Source organism: Solea solea, chromosome 14 (genome assembly GCF_958295425.1).
Source record: "Solea solea chromosome 14, fSolSol10.1, whole genome shotgun sequence".
Lineage (NCBI taxonomy): Eukaryota > Metazoa > Chordata > Actinopteri > Pleuronectiformes > Soleidae > Solea > Solea solea.
This window is the reverse complement of record NC_081147.1, coordinates 21,009,887-21,023,016: the sequence shown is the minus strand read 5'-3', so window position 1 is coordinate 21,023,016 and position 13,130 is coordinate 21,009,887. Positions and strand designations below refer to the sequence as shown.

The 13,130-nt window shown below is 42.4% G+C and overlaps 1 long non-coding RNA gene across 1 annotated transcript; it reads right to left on the bottom strand.

Moving 5' to 3' along the window:
* Nucleotides 1–9,465: 9,465 nt before the first annotated feature.
* LOC131472859 (uncharacterized) lies at nt 9,466–10,349 on the bottom strand. The gene is made up of 3 exons (XR_009242141.1): nt 10,240–10,349; nt 10,078–10,159; nt 9,466–9,574 (listed from the first exon to the last, which is right to left on the bottom strand). It is a non-coding gene; the product is annotated as an uncharacterized LOC131472859 (long non-coding RNA).
* Between the last annotated feature and the right edge of the window lie 2,781 nt (nt 10,350–13,130).

The window sequence follows — 13,130 nt, the reverse complement described above, 5'->3', positions numbered from 1 at the left end:
CACCTTGAACAGAGTCTCTTCCTTGACCTTGTATGTGCAAAGTGATACGTCCAATCCTCGTTCTATTGATCACACTAGGATGGACTCCACAGCCAGCACAGCAGTGAAAACACAGAAGCAGTCAGCCCTGGCCTGATGACAACAGTGTACAGTCAAAGCCAAACCTGCAGAAGGCAATTTAATAAAACAGGTCTCTTGGTGCAATTTGTTCCAAAGGCCGCAGTGCAGCAGGTCAATGTTAAGAGAGGACTTCCTCCAAGGTCAGTGTCCAGTACGTTTGTCAGCCCTATTCTCTAAAGCCGAGTTATGATACATGTTAATTTTGAATCTGAATAAATACTATAATCCTGATAATGTTTTTTATTTAAGGATAACAATTTCCATCATCCTTGTTCGCCCAGAGCCGCCTTGTGTAGGCAGCACGGTTGGTCCGCAGGGTCCCCTCTCTTCTTTGCTTTATCTGCCCCACCAGAGCTGTCATTTACAAGCCTCGCCAAGCAAACACTATTTCCGCTGCTGATGACAGCCCACTACCACTATCTTTGCTCCTGATGTCTCATTGCTCCTCAGTTAGCCTTGCTCCTCCCGGCAGCGAGGCTAACTGATGACAGTACCTGCTGCTAATTATCCGACATGTGAGGGGGAGGAGTCTCGCAGTGTTTTCTCTTACACAGAGCAGAACATTTCATTGGGCCTTGACTTAAGAATGACTGCGGGCCATTTATAAATCTTTCGTTGAACAATGGAAGTTTGCAGCAACATTTTACCATTGTAAGGTTTTTGCTATCTAGCATCTATAACAGCTGAGATTTCGATTAAAGATGCAGTAAGAATAATGTATGCGAGGCCAAAACTTCTCTGGCATGGCTTAATTTTATATGTTCATAGTTATACGAGTGCAATGAAAATGCACCTTGAATGTAATCTCACTATTCTTCGAATGCCTCATCATTTCATATTCCCTTGGACATCTTAGTTTCGTGAGACGAGTTTTATATAACTGATTTACATTTGGCTGATTCATCTTCATCTTCTTCAACCGCTTTATCCTCCACATGAGGGTCACTGGTGCCAAACCCAGCTGACAGAGGGCGAAAGGCGGGGTACACCCCGGACACGTCGCCAGTCCATCACAGGGCCAAATACACAAACAACCATCCACTCTCACACCGTCACACAGTCAATTTAGAGTGTCCAATCCACCAAATGACCAAATCTGGATGTTTTTGGACTGTGGGAAGAAACCCAGAGAAAACACATGCAGAGTCCAAAAGGGGAGAAAATGCAAATTCCACACAGAAAGGCTCTTGTTCCAACAGGGTCACAAACCCGAGTCTTCTTGCTACTACTACTACCGTCTGGTTACTGTTTATGGTCATTACACCAGAACGCCTCAGTTCTTAACTAAGCCAAGGTCAGATCTAATTAACCTGCAATGAGTCACACTTTTGTTTATTTGTGTCACGGAGGTCCATTTAGCATGCTGTCATTTTGCACAAGTTTTAATTTTGGGGTTCTCGATTGACAACATGGAATTATAAACCACTAGAGGGGGCTGAGCTGTGGATCCCCTTGGAAAAAAAAAAAAAAAAGACAACATTGGTTCTTATCTAAAAAAAAAAAAAGTCTGCCTCATGAGAATACAGGATACAAGATAAAGCTCTTATTAGCATCTCCTTATTATGAGTTGTGGCCAAGGACTGTGCCTCTGAAAACAATACTTCCTGTGACATTCCACTGTTTGATTCTCTGCAGTAACCTTGGCAATTGCCTCAATCACAAGGAATTAATTCCAGTCATGCCACCTTCTCTCTCTCTCCCCTGAGTTGTATTGGGCCGATGCATTGTACTAGTGGCCCTGATTCACCCTGAATTCCAGCCAAGTCCAATGATTTTCAGGTCCCCAGACCCCCTTTTTGGTGTCTGTCTGCCTCCATTCTCAAAATGGGCCAGCTCTTTGCCTGCACACATTTTCTGAGCTGCCAGACAGTGGCAGATTCAGTCCTCTTCTATTTCCATACCCGCTCATGATGTCAGACAAAGGTTTTCTTCACTTGAAGGATGAGCCACCATATGTCGTATCAGGGAACTGTGCAGAGACTGCAGCTTCCATCGATATGAGGCACAAGGACGTTCAATACGACTTAAATATATACAAATACCAAAACAAACAAAATACACAGATTTTTGCTGGCCATGCAGACACCACTGAGGCTAATACACATTACATTTGCATGTGCAGCAGCTATAGAGACATTTGGAAGGCATATTTTATGACACATTTATGGAAGCATGGCCAGTTTCCCGATGCAGGTTGTGTGCATTTCTCAGTGGATTGAATACTGTATGCGATAATGTATATATTTAAAGAACTCTGACCTGATTTAGAACCAAGTAAGACATAAATGGGACGTAAAGAAGACCGTCTCGTTACGGGAACATGACCTGTAAAACTAGCAGTGATTTGACAGCATGTGTGTATCAGTGCATTTCTGGGTAAATGCGCATTCTATGAGACCGGAGGCCATTTGCTAAAAAGGAGCTTGAGCAATGATAATGGTTCTCAGTCACAATTTAGAGTCAAGTTGTTCGGTACAGCCACAACACGAAGCCTCCCACTTCAAAGTTCACGTGGAGTCGCTCTCCAAAATAAAGGCTTGCTCTGAGGTAGCCTTGTGTCCTTGTCATGTATAACTCACAAACCATCTCACAGAGAGTTAAGACCTTTTAAGTCAGCAGGTTTCTGTCAACAACACTTACTTGGAATTCTTCGTGAGGCTAGATCGGTCACCGACAGGATGACATTTTATACGGCTGCGAAAAAAAGAATGACAACGTGATTGAAAGTCATCATCAAAACTCTTGCAATACGCTGTTGAAAAGGTTATGATGGATCATAGTTGACTCTGGACAGCAGGCGTCTGACGACGGACTGCGGCTCTCGCTCAAATCGATCAGTTAGAGCCTTTATGGTTTTTATTTGTTTACAAGTTTGTTTGTTGTTTTTTCTCCTGTGTGCAGTCCAAAGACTGCAGAGCTAAGGAAAACTACAAAAAGACAACATTGTTTGTAGGTTTAATTTTAGTCAAAATCAAACTCCACTTCTCCAGCCTGTGAACACTTTGACCTTTTAATATTTTTGTTTTCAAATTTGGCAAATACTTAAAATAACAGAGGCAATTTGACCATTTCATTAGAATCCTCACTATCTCAAATGCTACTCTTTAAGTGAGGTGTAGTTGTTGGCACTTTATAATCTTGACGCAGTAAAAACTGAACCAAAACCCTGATCTGACGTCAGTGGCAGAGTAAGTCTTAAAGGCATGTTTACCAAGATGCAGGTGCACACAAAACACAACACATGCCCTTTGCTTGTCGGTCCTAACAGGACTTTTGCAGCGTAACACACTATATGTATTATGACACATCATCCTTGTGTGTCATAATGCATTATGACACACATAGATGGTCGTCTCCTCTGTGAAATCAAACTGTCTTTGCAGCATTCTCTCACACGACTGGCAAATCCACCATTAAAACGTCAGCGTGCCAAGGTTCCGGCACACCGGACTTTAAAAGGGGAATAGGAGATGTTTATTAGCACAATCCTTGAATCCTTGAACCCCCGTTTCTGGCTCAGTAACCCTTTTTTTTTTTCTCCTTATTTTCCAACTAGTTGACTGGGACAACATACTCGCACTGTGTGTTTTATACTTTGCTCTGAGATTGTTAAAATAGAGCCCGAGTCCTGTTAGGCCTGAGCAGCCTCTTGTCAATGTGTGCAGTGAACTAGGCATCAGGTTTCATAACCCTGAAGAGAAGCAGCTCAGTGAATGGACGTCTGGATAATCAACAAGTGAATCAAATAATAGGTTTTCCAATTCTGTGTGTGTCAAAGTGAGATTGATTTTTAAATTTTTCTTTGTAGCCCATTGTTGGTTTTTCTGGTTTTTTTCTCTGCATTATGTATATCCTATGGATTTTTGTCAGGCGAAATGATGTATGTATGCTCATTTAACAGGAATGGTGACTGTGGTGAGGTGGGGGGGTTTTAGTCTGCGATGGGTTGTCTTGGACTACAGGCGTTTGTCTGAGAGTGTCTGTAATTGGCTACAGTGTGGCATTGTCTCATTAATATGGAGCCCGGGGGAAGGAGACAGCCAACTTCCTCCCTCTGTGTTTGGTTGTTTGACTGCATCGCCATTGATGCTAAATGCAGTGCTCCCAGGGCTCCCCATGCCTGTTGCCTGCTTCGTTAAAATGAAGAAAATGAATATTAATGCCATAAAGTCAGGAAGCTGCAGCAGCAGAAGGGGGTCGTCAGTCGAAAGGCTGTTCCTGCTGATTTTTATGTGTATTTAGAATTTATTTGGGAGGGTCCAATCCTGCAGAAGGACAGGCTTATAAATGCTATTGCCATCTCATTTCCCAGTTCCTATTAAGCATTTCCAGATATTGATCACTTCAACTTTTACTGATTATACCTGATCGCCACAGCAACTACACTATATGTACGGAACCCACTTGTACACCAAACTGATAAAACTGTTGGTATCTTCTTCAACCTTGATCTTGGCAGAACAGTAAAGTGCCTGCAACCATCACAGTAACATTTATGATGACAGCTGCCACAGCCTGTGCAATTTCCTTGACACTAGTAACACCAGCAGCAGACGTGTCAATTCATCCATATACTGCTTTACAGACGCGCCATGACAGCGACATCATGTACTCTTCTCCCCCAGCTGACGATCTTGATGGGACACAAATTAAATCGGAAATCAAAGAATCTCTCATAATGCCGAGGGGTCTGTCTTATTTATCGAGAATAACTGCCGAGCAAAGTGATGTTTGGTTTGACATTTTGGGAAACGGGCATTTTCACTCGACTAAAGGGATCACTGCCCCCTCTTATATCCATCTGTACATAAAACATGTATAGCTACAGGCAAGACACCGTTAGAATAGCAAAGAGAGCGGCTCTGTTCAGAAGTAACCAAATCAGCCAGTCACTATTTTTACACAGTGCAGACTAATCACATTTGATATAACCAGTGTACCATGTTTTTTTTTTTTTTTTTTTAATTATGTTTTGGACAGATCTAGGCCATCTTTCCCTCCATTTCCAGGCAAGCCCACAGACTCGTGGTCGCAGTTTTGTCGTTTTTTTTTTTTTTTTACATTTCTTCATTAAATCAAGGGACGACTAGAACTGTTCAACGCTTCACTTGACGAGATTGACAGGGTTCTGACTTTGGCGGTGTTCGGACAAGGAATGCTAGAGCTATCGGTAGAAAAGCAACACACATACAGTACGGCTTAGCGAACTGCTTCCTCAAGTTCCCGCACATGCCCATCAGAGGCAAAGAGTTGGATGTGCACTAGTGAAAACATGACGGATTTCCGTTGCCAGGAAAACAAAACGGTGATCGGTGTGAAAAACAAGAATCAAAAGAGGGTTTTAGCAGTAATGAAAATGCAAGAGATATCAGTAGAAATACAACAGATATCGCTAAAAGAGTTTCTTCCACGTCTAAAGACCGTTGCACCAATAGCGAGGCAATGTGCCTTGCGCGTGGTGGCTACGGACTCAGTTGTAGCCCAAAAATGAGTTCCTGTAATAATGTGCCTCGCTCAATGCATCCATCACAAATGAACACATTTATTACCAAGCGCATATTCCTCGAGGGTCACCACTGCCCTCACTTGAACGAGGACGGACAGGGTAGTTGTCGCTCTTCAGAATAAGTAAACGCACCCCAGAGATGATGCTGCTTCATCTTTTCTTTAAAAGGAGAAACCTTATCCGACGTACACGAGTACAGATCCCGTGTATAATTCTGACACTTACATAATCAACTGTAAACAACTCATTACGCTTAAGTGAAGAGGCTGCTCCAAACTGCTAATGTGTCAGTCCCTCTCTGTCAGTCCAGACTGCAACGGTAGCAATGAGCTGATGAATTATTAATTACAGAACACATAGAATTCTCACGAGGGAGTTACTCTTTATCCTTAGAGCAGACAACCGCAGAGGGACATTCAAGGTCAAGTAAAATGGGTTTCTTTGCCAACGGTGTGAGGATAAAGATACAGGAAAATACCTATAATTGGTTTAAAACACTGCACCGGGGAAGGCCCTCCCCCGCCTTAGCCCCGCGGTCATATCGGCTCTTTTCAGTTGAATTTCAGCAGCATTAATAAAACTTCAATTAACCATCAGGGGTCCACCTTCCAGCTCACCTTCCTAATCTGGTTTGATGGAAGCAGTTACAGAATCAGGAGAGCCAATTTATATGGTTCCCAACTAAGTAGTAGCTGTATTGAATGCACGTCGTTACAGCCGTGTCTTTCTCTCTCTCTGACGGAGCATGCGAGGCTGCATCGTGCGGTGCCACTTTTGTCCCATTTCTCTTCAGTTTCCTCAGTAATTTGTCGCTTGATAAACACTGTCACAATGTAGACCACGGCTTCACGGTGGTAAATAGGATCTGACCCCTGATGTTAAAATTAAATTGGTATTTTGAAAAGAGAAACCCAACTAGCCTGGTTAATTGATACACCTACACACCAACACACACGCCGCTGTGTGTGCACAGATTCCAGCAGGGCAGAGGTCCATTGAGCCGATAGCCATGCTTCTCCCAGTAAATTGGGAGGTTTTTAATGAGCGGCCCCTTTGTTGCCCCAACATTGTCTTCAGCAGCCATTCAAGCCAGACTTACAGGTCCGAGAAAACCGCTGTTATGTTGATTTTACACAACACTTTTCAACATGCACGGACGAAAATATCCCTAATCCATTTTGTAATAAGAATCAATGGCAAAAGTGTGCTACAGTCTCCAAGTTGGCCGATGTCGAGGCATACGTGTGCGGTGTAAAATAATCATCTCATCCGTTCTGTGTGCCGCAGACATCTCGCTGTAATTCTACCCCGTCTCTTTTCCCCCGCGAGGGTCGTCTACAGGACATGTGAAAGACTTGATGAACGGAGAGAAAACTGAGCAGAATGCCATTTGTGAGCTCCATGGTGTGTGGGTAATAACATAACAGCATAATTGCTCCACTTTCTTTGAAAATAATCTGTAAGTCTTTAGAGGGACAATCGCTTAAAAATGCACCTACAGTTCGCTCCATTATTGTTTGGGCGTCGTGATGGCTGTCACGACTTTCATCTCGTGTCTGGTTTCATAAAAAAAACCCAGGAGTTTTATTTTTAAAAAGGAGTCGGGGGCAGTTTCAAAGATTATAGCATGATTTATAGGTCGACGTTGGAAGAAACCTTTTTTAATGTGATATTTTTCTGACGATAATAGTACAATAGTTAAAATTAAAGTGTAACTAAACCCCCTCATCCGCAGTTAACTCTGCCCAACGCATGAATTGAAAAACTACCAAAAGTGGGCTGAGCCCTGAGATGGGGGGGGGGGAGGAGGAGGGAGGAAGTGAAGAGCAGTTGGGGGTGTGGTCTAGATGTGAGATTTGACACTGAGATCAAGCCTCCGAACAAGATGCTGCTCTCGCCGCTTCACACAGTGGCGAGAGAAAGGCAAACAACAGCAACAGCCCCTGCATTTAGAAAAAGGGGGAGGGGTCTGGGACAATGAGCCTTGCACTGATTGGAGATCGCAAAATTTGAACAGTGTTTGACCAGCGAGGCCGTAGATACCCTTATCACAATATGTTTGATTTCAATTACTTAGAATAATGTGAGGATTTGCACCTGGATCAAAAAAATAACACGACTCGAAATACACAGAAAAGTGGTTGAGTTACACTTTAAATGTTAATTTTCTACACCGTTGGGCAGCCTCAGGCCTGGTGGAAAGAACTTTTGCTTGTAACCACAGAGCTGCCGGCTGGAATAGACAGGTCAAGAGCTGGGTACCTCGGGGAGTCACTTTTTTTGGACCCTCTAAAGTCCCAAGCCCGGTTAAATGGCCGGGTTGTGGTGTAAAATATCTTTGCCAAGTCATATATGCAAATCTGCGACACCTCGAGAGGGAGAAGTCGAAAGCAAAATAAATAATGAACCCCTTTTTTTTTAAGTATTTAACACTTGCGTGGACAGCAATGCTCGACCTGAGCCTCTTTATCCGACGCCGTAATCAGTTCTGACCCAAATCTCATCAGCTGCTTTACTACAGAGCAATTTGTGTCTTGCTTGCCAGTTTGTATAGCTCCCTGGTTCACTCTTATAAGGGCCAATTGCCGCAACATTCCTGTGCTTACTCTTCAGCGGCCATCTGCTGCTGTCTGTTTACACATGCCAGTGAGTAAATTAGAGTTGAATAAATAGCAAAAAAGAAATTGTCACCTTGCAGATAAAATGAAAAGCTCTCATTAGAGTACGAGCATGTGTCGGTAAGGAGGACATCACATAACTTGCGCAGACCTCTTCACGGGCGCTTATGAAATGCGAGCTCGCTTGCAAGTCGGTCATCTGTTCAGTGAGACGAGCAGGTGCCGCGCTGCTGATGGGCCGCACGGACAAAACGGAATCAATGTATGGTCACGAGAACGCAGTAATGAAGTGGTTTATAATGCCGCATGGTTTGCATAAGCTGGAAACATCCTAATAATTCATTTGATAATAACCACCTAGTGATTTACAGTACATGACACGGCGCTAAACGCCGATTAGGTGGCATTCAGAGGTCTGATGCTTGATAAAGGACGCTCTTAATTCACCGTCATCATTAGTAAGGGTGATGTTTTTGCTTGAGTCACTCTCTTTTTTGAACACCTGTCAATACGTGCACAGAAAAGGGACGGAGGTCTTGCAGCTGTCACTTTGTCAAGCGAGATAAGGATGATGTAACGCTCGCGCCATAAGCTTAATCATGTAAAACACACCAGCGTGGTGGTGATTTGTTGGTTGCCAGTGTTCCGCACATCCAGGGTGAGCCAGTGGATTGATCAAGCCAGCTGGATGTTCCAGCTCCATTTTCACTTTCGAACCCGTTAATCCAGGCCTGTCTTTGAGATCCCAATTTGTTTTTATTTAACGACACTTCAGAATACTGTCATTTCGACTGAATGCTGAATTGTGAAATGTTCTCCTGCTGGCGGTGTCAAAATAAAGCGACGCACATTTTAATGAAGTTTATACATTGTCATTATCATTACCTTCTGTTCATCTTTGCCTCACATTCACTTTTAAGAAATGAATGTGACTGGCAAGCAGGGTATATAATATAAATTAAATATGAGATATACATTAAGTGAATACATGTGGGGGATTTCAGTGTACTTAACAAGGTCACACAGGTTCATTATAACCACAGGGCAGAGACGAGATTTGTGGGGTTTTGAAAGGAGTCATTTATTTATATAATTTCCCAATTGTTCTAACAAAAAAGTCTAAAAAGACACAAGGAATTAATCTCAAAGTACATGATTTATAATTATTGCTCTGGCAGGGGAAAGAAAATATTAAAAAAATGAATGCGGGGGGGGGGGGGGGGGGTGGTCCACAACTAGACCACACATGACACTGCACACCATCCAAAAACGGGATTGTGAAGGAAATACCACCACCAGGAAAGCCGACTGCTCCTTGCACCCACAGCACCTGTCCAACAGAGAGGGACAAATCAGCAGCGGTGCCATGAGACACTAAACAATATTAACATGAAACTATGAACATTCAAATGAAAGAAACAAATATTCCACTAACTAATCCAAATAATTCAAGTAAAAAAATAATTGGAAACAATCTGCATTTGACAAGCTAAGCAAACTAAACGTATGAAAAGATATATATATATATCCCTGTGAAACTCATACAATTTCACTCCAACCGGCACAAGGAGGAAAACTAGGACCAGGAAAATGAAAAAAAGTCAAAACGGCAGCTATTACTGGAGCCTTCTAACAGAATAAAGGGCATATATCAAATAAATTAATTGAAAAGTTAATGATTAATAATTGTAAAATGAGTGATTAACAATCCACAATGAACGTCACTTAAATCCCACTCTATGTTTGAACCACACTGCAGCAGAGCGCGCACGGCAACAATCAAAAGGGACACATGTGACTGACGCACAGAAGGGCACGAAAACGCCGACCTACCTTCCGGAGACGAGAGCGCATCCAGGAGAACCTCCAGCAGCGCCGCCCGGCCACCACCGCACCACTGATCAGTGATTAGCCACTACAACAAGTGGAGAGACCACGTTACCAACGCGCATTTTGCGCACGTAAGGGTGGAGATGAACTGGCGACGTGCATTACCTGTGCGACGTCAATGAGCGCGCGCGGTGGATGCCGCAAACACACGGGCAGAGCACGCCAGCCACACGGCGTTCAGGCTCCAGCCACCAGGGGAGAAAGGAAGCGGAAGTCAACACACCTGTATATATAACTGCGCATGACCTCGCGCAGCAATCAGCAGGAAGGGAGGGGCCTCGCACCACACTTCCAGACAATACATGACGTGAGAACACAATACAGATGATGCAACACATATGAAAGTCAACTCCAAACTTGGAGAAGATGTTATGTGAATAATACTGAGATTATTAGCTGTTCATGGAGGTTATAATGCTTTAATTGGGCTTTCTTCCTGCTTTTCTTTGTCTGCAGGAACAGATGTTCTGTTATTATACGCCAAGGGTCCTTAAAACAAAGAAGTTGAGAACATGAAGCTACTGTATATTGTGGAAACATTTGTGACTCAAAAACTGTGAGCAGTCAGGTTCCAGAGACAGGTATATTGCAAAGATACTTTGAGTTAATGAGCATGGTTGAACCTCTCTGTATCCATCTCGCTTATATATCCACCTACATGAAAACCCTTACTGGGAAACAGTAAAAAAAAAAAAAGTTGAAAATTGTTTAAGTGAAAAAAAAAAAAAATCATTGGAGAAAGAGTCATCTGTAGTTTTAGAGGCTGTGTTCAGAGCACTTGCTCATAAGCATGATTTCTGAACAAGGTCAGGCATGTTTCACCATATGACCAATTGTGACATTGTATCCAATGCTAATCTATTCATTTCTACTGCAGAGGGAGTATTTACAGATGTTCAATCCAGGATTTGAGAAGGTTATACTTTTTCTGGTGTGTGAGTCGAACAAATATCAAACAAATGAAATGTCAAAGTTGGTTCCTCTGAACAAATGAAATGTCAAGAACAATACCTCGGCCCAGGCACTCCCTCACCTAGCACATTATCTCCAGGCAGATGTATTTGTAGTCGGACATAAGAGGACAGACCAAACAGGTTTTCTTTCACTGAGATGACCAATCGGTGCCCTATTATTTGAGGTGCTGGACAGAAAGTGCCTGTGGGGTCCTTTCACCCCTGCCACAGAACGTTAAGGTCACAAAGTAGATTTCTCTGGAACTTCTCTCTGTCCATTTGGTTCCCGAGTTGGCGTCCTCCTATTTCCTCTCTGGCACGGAGCCTCGATTGCTCCCATTGTGGACGTACTCCCATGCACCGACTCTCACTATCAAAACAACAGTCATTAGGCAAATTTGCTTTGGTGCAGGATTACGTTAATTATCATGGAATTATCACTTCATTAAAGCAGACAGAGATAAATTATCTCTGATTACATTCATGCAAAATGAGGAAATAATGATCAAGAAAGGGGGGAAAAAATAAGACTACTCACCATGTGAAATCAAGTCATTGTGCGCCATAGATTTATCCCTTTATCCCCTGATTACACTGGAGCACAGTAAGGACCACCCACCCTTTTATTCAATGCAGTCCAGTTTTCATCTGTAGTTTTTTATTGTAAATTGCACGTGCCATTAATCATGCAGAAGAGCGATTTTAATGAATGCCTGCATCAGCCTTGTATGCTCTGGGGTTCTGGGCAAAGTCTATGGTGCTACAGCAAGACCAGAGTGAGCTTTTATGACTGTAATACTTTGACCGTCACGAGCTTTGCTCCGTTGCTCTTGTTCTTATCCGAATGATGCTGTTCGACCATGTTTATATTGTTTATTGACAACAGAAATGATTAAAAAAATAGTCTGACAGACGTCAGTTTCAATTGTTGCTTATTTGTGAGGGTAACTTTGAGCTGATAACGTTTCATGAGCCAGTGTGTGCTCAGTCTTTGCGTTTATCATCAAGCTGTTCTTGTTTTCCACAATGTAAGAAGGACTGAAAGAAACATACACTTAAATAATTGCCACGGCTGTTTTAATAGCCCTTTTTCTTGCTTCATGAAAGTATTGGCATTTTAGTTTTGATGAGACCATGAGTATACTTCCACCATGATCTGTTTTTACAATGCCAGCACAATGAAACACAGCCCTCAGGCTTATCAGCTATTCTTTTTGTAGTCATTTTTGTTTTTTTGTGTTTTTTTTAAATCCCAACAGTGATGTAAATAACTGAAGCACAGGAACGCCGGTCTCTGTTTGATTAATAATCATCAGAATATCCTATCTTGCCATTGCTTAGCAATATGTAGAATGAATTTATTCATGTCGCCATTCATTTCTGGGGTATAGGTTAGATGATCAATTTGCTGCTTGTTCTTGTGGCCCAAGACTATAATTTGTGATGTTACATTGACGGACAGATTGTTGGTCTACAAACTAAAAAAAAAAGCTTTTGTCTGAACGAAGCGTAACATTTTACTGAAGTAAGGGGGGGGGATAATTAGTGTCTGCGTCATTTACTCTCTCCAAATGTTTTGGGGTAAAAAAAAAAGGATTGTATCAACAAGCAAAAATCAGCAAATCTGTATGTGACACATTTTGTGTTCACATATTTTATTTTGATTTGTAAAGGTTTCAAAACAATGAATGTGAGATTTGTGTCCCCTTGTCCTTTTTGCAAGACACGAGAAAGACAAGAAACTCTAACTTGAGCACATCTTTAGACCAGTACTTTTACTTGTACTTAAGTAAAATGTTGTCAAAATAGTGCCGCTTTTACTTGAGTAGAATATTTCAGTACTCTTTTCCACCTCAGCTAAATTGTTGTCAGTAAATGTGACTCTATGGCCTAAAATGTTGGCCAAACAATGATCACTGAACAATTTTGGCTCATCTCACCGCTATTACCAATGACCACAAACACACATATACCATTGCACTCATATTGAGATCTAGACCTGAATACTCATTTGAGGCTGTAATATACAGAGTCCCATAAGGA